Genomic DNA, 9,852 nt, shown 5'->3' on the forward strand with positions numbered 1-9,852 from the left:
TGATTTATCCGATAGCTTTTCCAACACCCATGGACAGCTCCTTCCATACTGTATGTCAGTGGCAATTGGTCATTTTTGCCAAATCAATGCAAAAATATAATTTGGTATCTTTGATGTGGTAAAGTTTCCCAACGTTTATGGCTGTATAATATTGGCTTTGGTAAGAGTTATTCCGAGGAAAGGTCACATCCAACGGGAGGCAATAAGGTAACAAATGAACTGTCAAAGAGCACACACACAAACACCATTTAAAATCAGGAGTGCTGTTTGATTGTAAAGCCTCTCGGTAGCTCTGCAAACTTTCTCCTGTTTGCAGATTGTATATTTTAAAGTGAGTGGTAAAGCCACTTTTTCAAATCATCTACCCACCAAACAGATCAGAACTTTTAGGGTCTGAATCAAAAGGCCCAGCAAATGTCACTCAAAAACTTTTGGGTACCATTATCCAACCAACATACTTTAGCTGTGTCGCAGCCAGCCGCAACTGGGAGACCAATAAGGTGGCGCACAATTGTCCCAGCGTCGTCTGAGTTAGGGGAGGGTTTAGCCAGCCGAGATGTCCTTGTCTAGTCGCGCTCTAGCGACTCCTTGTGGTGGGCCGGGCTCACGCTGACTCATGTTGCTAGTTGTATGGAATATCCTCCGGGTTAAGTGAGCAGTGTGTCAAGGAGCAGTGCGGCTTGGCAGGGTCGTGTTTCGGAGACGGGACAACTACCAATTAGATATCATGGAAAAGCTCAAATACTAAAACAGTGTACCATTGTTGGATCCTCGTTTAGTTTTTAGGCACAGACTCAGAAATTACCATTCTTGTTTATGCCCTCAAGCTAGACTTTCGCAGTACTGTATGTTTTTAATAAAACCAAGTAATTATTCTTCCAATGGACCATACCGTAGACCATCATACATTTTCTTTTTTAGTTTTCCATCCTTCCTCACCCAGGCTACAACAACAAAGATCCAGAAACCTTCCAAGAAAACGTCCTTCTCATTTCTTGGAATGCAGTCAGGTTTCAACCATCACTCGAGCGAACAGGGGTTTGATGCCTCGACCTGGTTAATGCCGCCGCAGAAACCACTTTGCTTTGTGCTTTTATGGACAAGCGTCACTGTAACTGTATTTAAAGTAAGCCGACTAATGAGGGTTTTAACCATCTCCATATGGATGTGCTCTACTGACCAGACGAGACGTAGTATGGGGCAGGAGCAGTGGCAGATGCGTGTGTGCTGCCGACTGGGCCATAGTTTGACTCTGCGCCCCTTACCCCAAAAAGTTCAACCCGAGGGCAAGTCCTCAAGACTTATTGTATCCCACAGAGCCCTATGGCGGTGGTGAAGTTGTAGTTTGATTACCAGAAACACGTTAGTTCTGTAGGTTCTGATTTGGAGACGATGTCCCTTTAGATATCCTCAGAATTGATCAAGGATAATGATCATTTGAAGTTCCTTGTAGAATTCGATACACAAGATCTTGAAGCATAACCGTCAATTCCAATTAAATGATTGAATTCACTCATGAGGTGGAGAATTTACCTTGAATTAAATTCAAATTTATACCATTTCAAGTTAAGAAATTGGAATTGAATTGGAATGAGACTGTTTGAACTTTTTGTATTGGACTTTAATTGGAAATGTAAAAAGATTGGATCTCTGGAACTGAATTGGAATTCAATATTTTTTTTATTTCCTAATAGAATTAATACACATAGTATAACAAATGTACTGTAAATGAATTTGTTGCTGAAAACATTCTGCAAGTATGTGGCAAATTTGATGCAAAGTAAATAGTGTGTCACAAAATGTTGCCAGAAGTTTTCAAATGTTTGCCACACGTGTTTAATGTGTGGCAAACATTTGGCAACAATAATATTGATTGACCAGAGGTTATTTTCTGGCAAACAATTCTTTCAAGATTGTATTTGAATCTGGCATACCTGTGGCAACTATTTATTGACACGAGTGACAAACAGTTTACCAGAAGCCGTTTCTGTTTAACACGAGTTCCAAGACCAGTAACCATTCACTACCAATCTGGGGGATTAAAAAAATCTGTTAGAAAATGGAACCCAAATTTACACATTTTTAGCTAATTGATGCCTAGTCAGGAATGTCATGTTTTATCGGATAGAGTGAAACACATTTTGGTGATACCGGTTTCAATCTGTCAGCACTGCTGACTGGCTAGTGCTTAGCTAGCTGGCCAACGTTAGTTAGCATTATTTTTGCACAATTAATGTGATAGCTAGCGAACTAATGATTTACCACTTACCACTTTTAGGTGAATACGTTGCAGTCTTATAATACCAATATGCATGTAAATATGATGGCGTCACTGTTCAGTTGCATGTTAGATAGCACAACTAAGGTAGCAACAATATGAGCTGACTTGACACCAAAGCAAAACATTTGCAGTTGTATACTCTTCCCTACCCGTGGTGTTGGAAGAGACTGTATTGGGAGGAGGATGGCATCAACAACCTAGAAAGATGTTTGTGGTGCACTCGCTCATAAAACGTTTTTTGGAGTGATAAATCAGTGATTGTCTTCAAGTTTGATAAAGTAAGCAAATGCATGTATTATTCTCATAAATGTAGCCTGTACATGAATTATTTGTAAGAATTGGATATTTCATTGTTTTAAACTAATAGCTAGCTCATCTTCATCATGTACTGCTCCTTCTGTCTTTCTAGAAGCCGCCAGTTACTATGTAAAAAGACAGATTGACAACTACAATCAATCTAAGGACAGGGAAATGTGTGTGCAACAGGTCAAGGCATCTTGCATGCATGGCTTCGAGATGTAAGTTAACAATAATTCATTTTGGAAAAATAATATGAATTGCCATATTAGGCATAACTCAATGTTATGTTGCTTTTCTTCCACCCAGGCCTTATACACCTGACTGAGGAAGAAGAAATCACTATAAGACGACTGTCTCCTAATGATTAAGTCCCTAGTCTAGATTGAATATCATAATTAGTTTGTTAGTTTGAATCATTTGGGTTGAGACTAAGCTGGAGAAGCATCTTGTATAATGTGGCACTCTAGGAACAGTTTAAAGGTACATTTTGTAGGCCAGTTTAGTCCCAGTTTATGCTATATACCTCATTAGTTTATAAAGTATTTATACAAGGCAGAAACACTGTTTCCCTTGCTGAAAAATGTATAGAATGACAGTTTCTGTGAGAAGTATAGCAACATCAAGGCAACTTTAACAGTCTGAACTCATTTTTCCAAAGCCAGTTAGTCACCGAGTCAACCTTTTAAGATGCCAAAATAGAACATGTTTTCAGTATCCTCATTTTGTTTTTGTTTTGTGTTTTCTGATTGTTTCAGAGCATGCATCCAACAAGCTTTGGACAAAGGACTTCCACCGAGCTGCCATCTCTGAACTGGGTTTGATTTAGTTTTTGTTGTTTTAATTATTTACATTTTGTAAATGATCTTTTAATCTTGTCTTCACAAGAATGTTAAAGATTTCAAGTTGTATTGGATTTGTTTTTATCTGATAAGACATTGAATGCAGTACATGTTGTTCAGTATATTTAGGACATTAAGTATGTTTAGTTCTCTGTGAGAAGCAAGTTCATTTAAAGTTATATGTGATTTGGTTTATGTAGATACAACATGTCAATGTTGTTAACACGCAGTAACCAGAAACTTGATTTAATCTGCATATTCATACTGAGTTTGCCACAACTGTTTGCCAGAAGCATGTTTTTTCGGTAAGGGTAGGTTGTTGTTCTTCTTCTTCTATTCCTATATTTCCAGAATAGCTAGGATGTCTGAATAGTGACAAGATCAGCCTGAAAGTCTGAGGAATTTGCATTTGTTGAATTGTTGGTGATAATATTGAATTGGGAATTGAATTATTGGAATTATCTAACATTGGAATTCAAAGGAACTGAATTACTGTATATCTGAATTCAAAGACTGACCTGGAATTTGAATTGAATGAAATGGAATTTACAGGGAGAGAGAATTATAAGTGGAATTGACCACGACCCTGGTGTTAGGTTTATCCCTAAACGTCCGTTGCCACCAGTTTAAACAAATCATAAATTCATGTCATTTGCATGTCTGGTTACTGAGGTTAAACAATTTCCCTCAACGGTACAACACCAGTGCTCCCAACCCAGAATCTCTACTCCTCTCAGTTACATTCTGAGCCGAATCTTTGCCCTCCAGTCAAGACCACCTCACTTCTGATGCAATAGGGGTTCAATCTGTTCTCTCATGGCACTGGCTTGCGAGATAACTGATGGCTGAACTGATGGAGCTCATTGGATTCCATAGGATTGTGTCTATCATGTGTTGTATATTAGGGCAGCCTGGCATGAGGTGAGGGTGCCAGCTGTTGGGTCTTGTGATCCTGATTAGATTGTTGTTTCAGTGTTGATTGTGTCTAGGAGCAGAGGTGATCTGGGGCTGGGAAGGGAAAAAGATGATCACCCTTGTGTCCTTTCACGCCCAAACACCTTGCGGAGCTTAACCGTCCGCCAGCTGATCCTTTGAAGGATCTCTCTCTCTTTCTGTCTGCATTGCCTATCTTTTTTTCTCTCTCTCTCTCTCTCTCTCTCTCTCTCTCCTTTTTTCTCTCTCTCTCTCTCCTTTTTTCTCTCTCTCTCTCTCCTTTTCTCTCTCTCTCTCTCTCTCTCTCCTTTTCTCTTTCTCTCTCTCCTTTTCTCTTCTTTTCTCTTTCTCTCTCTCTCTCCGCTATAAGTTAAAGGAGTGAAGGAGTGTTTTATGCATCAGTCATGCTTCAGTACCAGTGAGTGATTAAAGGAAAGTATATGGGCCATATTGTGAAGTTATAAAGTGGGTGTGATTCTCCACTTCAACTGCCAGCTTCAATTAATTTCTGCAGAGTTGATTTGGACTGAAATCACACTTTGTGTGTTGGTTGGTCATTTTCCAGAATTGGTTTTGATTAAGTAAGTACCCAATGATGGGGCATATAGCAATCTAATAGTGCTCGTAATGAAAGTGCATTTCAAAAGTTAAGGGATGCCAAAAAGAGTATGATGGTGTGTGTGGAGGCTAACAAGAAAATAGAGTCACATTGGGTACAGGAATAATAACAATGTTTGCCTCAGCATATTATGCTGCCTTTGTGATCTGGTGAGCAGAGGACAAAATAACAAATGTTGAGTTTGTAAAAGATGTTGTCGAACCTGATCTTGTTTCCGTCAAATTGAGTTAGTGAGTGACTAAGCAGAAAATACGTTTTTTTTTCTTTTTAAATGATATTTTGGATTTTTTATAAATTAGTCCATTGTTGAAGAACGCATCATCATGTTGTGGCTAATGACACTTTGCTTCTTGAAAGTCCAATGTCTTGAAAACTTGACTACTGACATAGAAAACATTTTGTGCGCTAATAAAAAAATACAAATGTCGTTTTTTTTGTGAATTCTTCCATTAACCTTTAGGATGAGTTGTTGCAATTTGCTGCCAAAAATCTGCCCAATTGATCCTTTGCTAAACCCCGCCCCAGACTTTTGGGCAACCAACTGCAGCTCTCCAATGAACAGCAACTGTCGTCGAGTCCGACACCTCAGACAAGCTCACATTTAAATTGAATGAAACCCAGTGAGGGATATGGCAAAAACTGACTGTTTAAAAAAATAAATGCTTGAATCGCTAAATAATTTAACAATGCACCAGGATAATGATAATAGTTAGGTGGGTGCTTTTATTTCTCCTATTTCACAAATGTAATTTTTGCATATCCCAACTCCCCCTGACACACTCTTGGAGAGTAAGGTCACCGCCAGGGTCTGCCATTACAGCAATTAGGGTTAAGTGCCTTGCTCAAGGGCACATTGACAAATGTGTCACCTTGTCAGCTCAGTGATTCAAACTAGCAACAGTTTGGTTACTGGCCCAACGCTCCAACCGCTAGGCTACCTGTACTTGCTACTATGTTTCCTAAAATGCAGGGCCTGTTGGAGTATTTTCGGAATCTGAAATTATACTTTTGTTACATTGTTTGCTAGCTTATCTGGTTCGCCTGCTCTCAATCTGATTAACCATCAATTGTTGCTCACACTAGATTGCCACTTAATATAACTTATTTTCTCAATGTATGTTAGCGATGTTATGAATATAACTCATTTGCTGTTAACATTAGTATACTATTTGAGAGCACTAGTTTGCTCCTAAAGTGGTTATAGCTTTGACTGCATGCTGACAGTGAATTCAGAGCCATTCAGTGGCTAGCCGCACTACAAACATAATTTTACCAGGTTCCCTTGAAGCAATTGTAATGACAGTCCACCACAACATAACCAAGAGTTTCCTTGTTAGCAAGGGATAGTCTGTGTTTAATTTCAATGTGTGTTAAAAATACAGTTTGAGATGATTGGGAGGGGATTTTGGCAGTGGTTGAATTGGGCTTCCCGGGAAATGTTGTCCAAGGTTGCAACAGTAACCAAGGAGGGCGGGCCTTGGCGAAAGGTTAATTGAAGGGCTTGCTTGGATGTTGAGTTTGAGATGTGTTTATTTTATTTTTACAGGGACAGTGCACATTAATAAACGTTTCAGTAAAAGTGCCGGTTTTAGCCAGCCGGCTAATTTTCAACCGCAGTCCTTGGGCAGGTTATTAAAAACATTTACAATATAGACAATCATTGAGCAGTGAGCACACGCAGAGCAACATAGGACAAGAAAGACGTAGCATACAGACAGAGCAACATAGGACAAGCAAGACGTAGCATACAGACAGAGCAACATAGGACAAGCAAGACGTAGCATACAGACAGAGCAACATAGGACAAGCAAGACGTAGCATACAGACAGAGCAACATAGGACAAGCAAGACGTAGCATACAGACAGAGCAACATAGGACAAGCAAGACGTAGCATACAGACAGAGCAACATAGGACAAGCAAGATGTAGCATACAGACAGAGCAACATAAGACAAGCATGACGTAGCATACAGACAGAGCAACATAGGACAAGCAAGATGTAGCATACAGACAGAGCAACATAAGACAAGCAAAACGTAGCATACAGACAGAGCAACATAGAACAAAAAGCAACAAAACAAAATTCATAAAAGCCACAAAGGGTTTCCACACCTCACAATCTACAGACAACAGACATGGAAAGCAGCAACACACAGCTAGGGACCATGATCACAAATCTGATTGACCTTTAGCCATGTCTTCATGCGTTTTGTGAAAGTGTGATATGTGGTGCAGTTATGTGTGTCTGATGGCAGTGTATTCCAGACATGGGAAGCTCTCACAGACAATGTGGATTTACTAAAGGTGCTTTTCCTTAAGGGAACTATACAGTCACCTCTCATGGCAGACCTTGTGGATCTGCTGCCATATGTTTGGGTTTTCAAAAATACTGAGTGGAGGGGGAGCCAGGCAATTTAGGAACTTGAATACAAGACATGCGTCAGTGTATTGCACAAGATTTTCCCAACTCAGGAGCTCATGCTTTCAGAGGATGTAACAGTGATGATGGCTATTGGGCTTCTTATCAAGCACTTTGAGAGCCTGTTTGTAGACAGACTGAATAGGTTTTAATGTTGTACAGCAAGCTTAGGCCCAACTAGTCAAGCAGTATGTTAAGTGGGGGAGTATCATAGATTTGAAGTACAGTTTTGCTACCTCTGTAGTCAAACAATTTCGTACAAATCGGAAATTAGCTAGGTTGAATTTGGTTATCTTTTTCACATGCTTTTTAAAAGAGAGGATGGAATCAAGTATGATGCCAAGGTACTTAAAATCACATACCACCTGGAGCTTCTCCCCTGACACATAGACATCTGACTCAGTAGCATCTGTTGCCTTCTTTGTGAAGAACATGCAAACAGTTTTTTCACATTGAGATGCAAACATGAGCCACTTTGTAACCTGGACCATTACAGTAGTGAGTTTTTGTGCAGCTTGTTGTTTGCTCTTTGCATGCACATATATCACTGTATCATCTGCATATATTTGAACTTCAGACCCAGTACAGACAGAAGGCAGACCATTAATCTACAGGCTGAACAGGAGGGGCCCCAGTATTGACCCTTGGGGCACGCCCACATCATAGCTAAGAGTGGGCTCACTCTGACACACTGAGTTCTGCCTTTAAGGTATGATTTCATCCATCTCAAGGCATCGGGGGAAAAGTTGAACTCGGACAATTTTGTGATGAGAATCTCATGGTTAACCGTATCAAAAGTCTTCCTTAGGTCCAGAAACAGAGCCCCAACAACGCCCTCTTTGTCCATCTTGGACTTCACATTTTCCAGAAGAAAGCAGTTGGCTGTTTCTGTGGAGTGTTTCGCTCATGCAATACTGCATGGAGGTTAATGTGAAGGGACTGTTGTTGAGGTGGGCAATCAGTTGTTCTGCTACACACTTTTCAACAACCTTTTGACACCACAGGTAGTATACTAATGGGCCTGTAGTTACTCACATCAGCAGGGTTGCCCGATTTAAAGATGGCCGTTATTATGGCCGACTTCCATACCCTTGGAAACACCCCCAGACCAATAGATGTGTTGGTGACCTTAGTAATGGGGCCAATGAGTGACTCTTTGTAGTTTTTATGAAAGGTAGAGTCCAGCCCAAACACATCTTTGGCTTTAGAGTTCTTTAGTGAGCTAATCACCTTGTTCACCATTGACTCAGAAACCTCCCTTATGATGAAGACAGGTTGAGCGTCATTCACTAGCACTGAGCCCAATAAACCAGTGGAGGGGTTCTGTGTCAGTACCCTGACAGAGTCAATAAAGTAGGAATTAAAGACTATTGCTATTTCGACTGCATCCTGTGTTAGATTGTTATTCACCATGATTTCTAGTCTTTTTGCAGTGTTACTATGGTCTTTCCGTGTTAACTTTTTTAGATTCTCCCAGATCAATTTAGAATTTCCTTTTGCTTCACCAATTATGTTAATAAAAAAGTTTGCCTTGGCCTGTCTGATTTCTTTCATCACCTTATTTCTCAACATGGTAAACCATGAGAGCAGGAAATAGGAGAGATGTAATGTGATATGAGTGTAGATGTCAAGGATTCTCTCTGTGGCAGCCAAGGTAAGAGGGAGAGAGACAACGCAATCCACGTCGCTCTGAGGCTGTAGGCTAATGCTAATATTGTAGCGCTTGGATAAAGGAAATATAAGGAAAAGACCGGAGGAGTTTGCGGGGAAAGAATGAGGAATTGGTACAAGTGAAGGGTTGAAATGGCTGCGGTGGGCATTCCACATGACTCTTGATGAGGGTGATAGAGTCATAGGAAATGTCATGATAAAGTAATGAATGAGTCATCACAAAATAAGGCATTTAAACTTTCTCCACACCAGACACAATTACACTGAAAAGTGACTTTTCCTGGACACTTCTTGTACTGTAACATGGTCATTCCACAAATAGAGTGCCTTTTGGGCAGAGTCATTTTGTCAAAAGTGAACTATTGATTTATGATTTATTTCACCTAAGTTTAACATTCTGTAATGACATGAGCCGCTTGTGAATTTGACAGCCCTAATGCAGTTCCACCTCTGACACCGCAAAAACAACCGCTATGAGCTGAAGTGGATCTGATTGAATAGAGCCCTTAATTTAACTGTTGGATCCCATACATCTACTTTCTTACTAAAGTAAACCATAATAACTTCCAGTAGTAGCGTGTTTAATAAAAAATAAATACGTTGTTTTCTTTGAAAATCCCCATTTTGGGGATGTCATGTTTGTCCGACTTCTATGATGATATTAACTAACTTAACCCCCCCAAAATCCCATGTTTTCTTCGCTATTGTAAAGCCCTAGTTATGTCACTTCTGAAGATTATTTATTTCATGTGATTAATTTACGTTTGTCCCTCAGGTTTAAAGTCAACGC

This window comes from Oncorhynchus nerka, linkage group LG19, assembly GCF_034236695.1.
Source record: "Oncorhynchus nerka isolate Pitt River linkage group LG19, Oner_Uvic_2.0, whole genome shotgun sequence".
NCBI lineage: Eukaryota > Metazoa > Chordata > Actinopteri > Salmoniformes > Salmonidae > Oncorhynchus > Oncorhynchus nerka.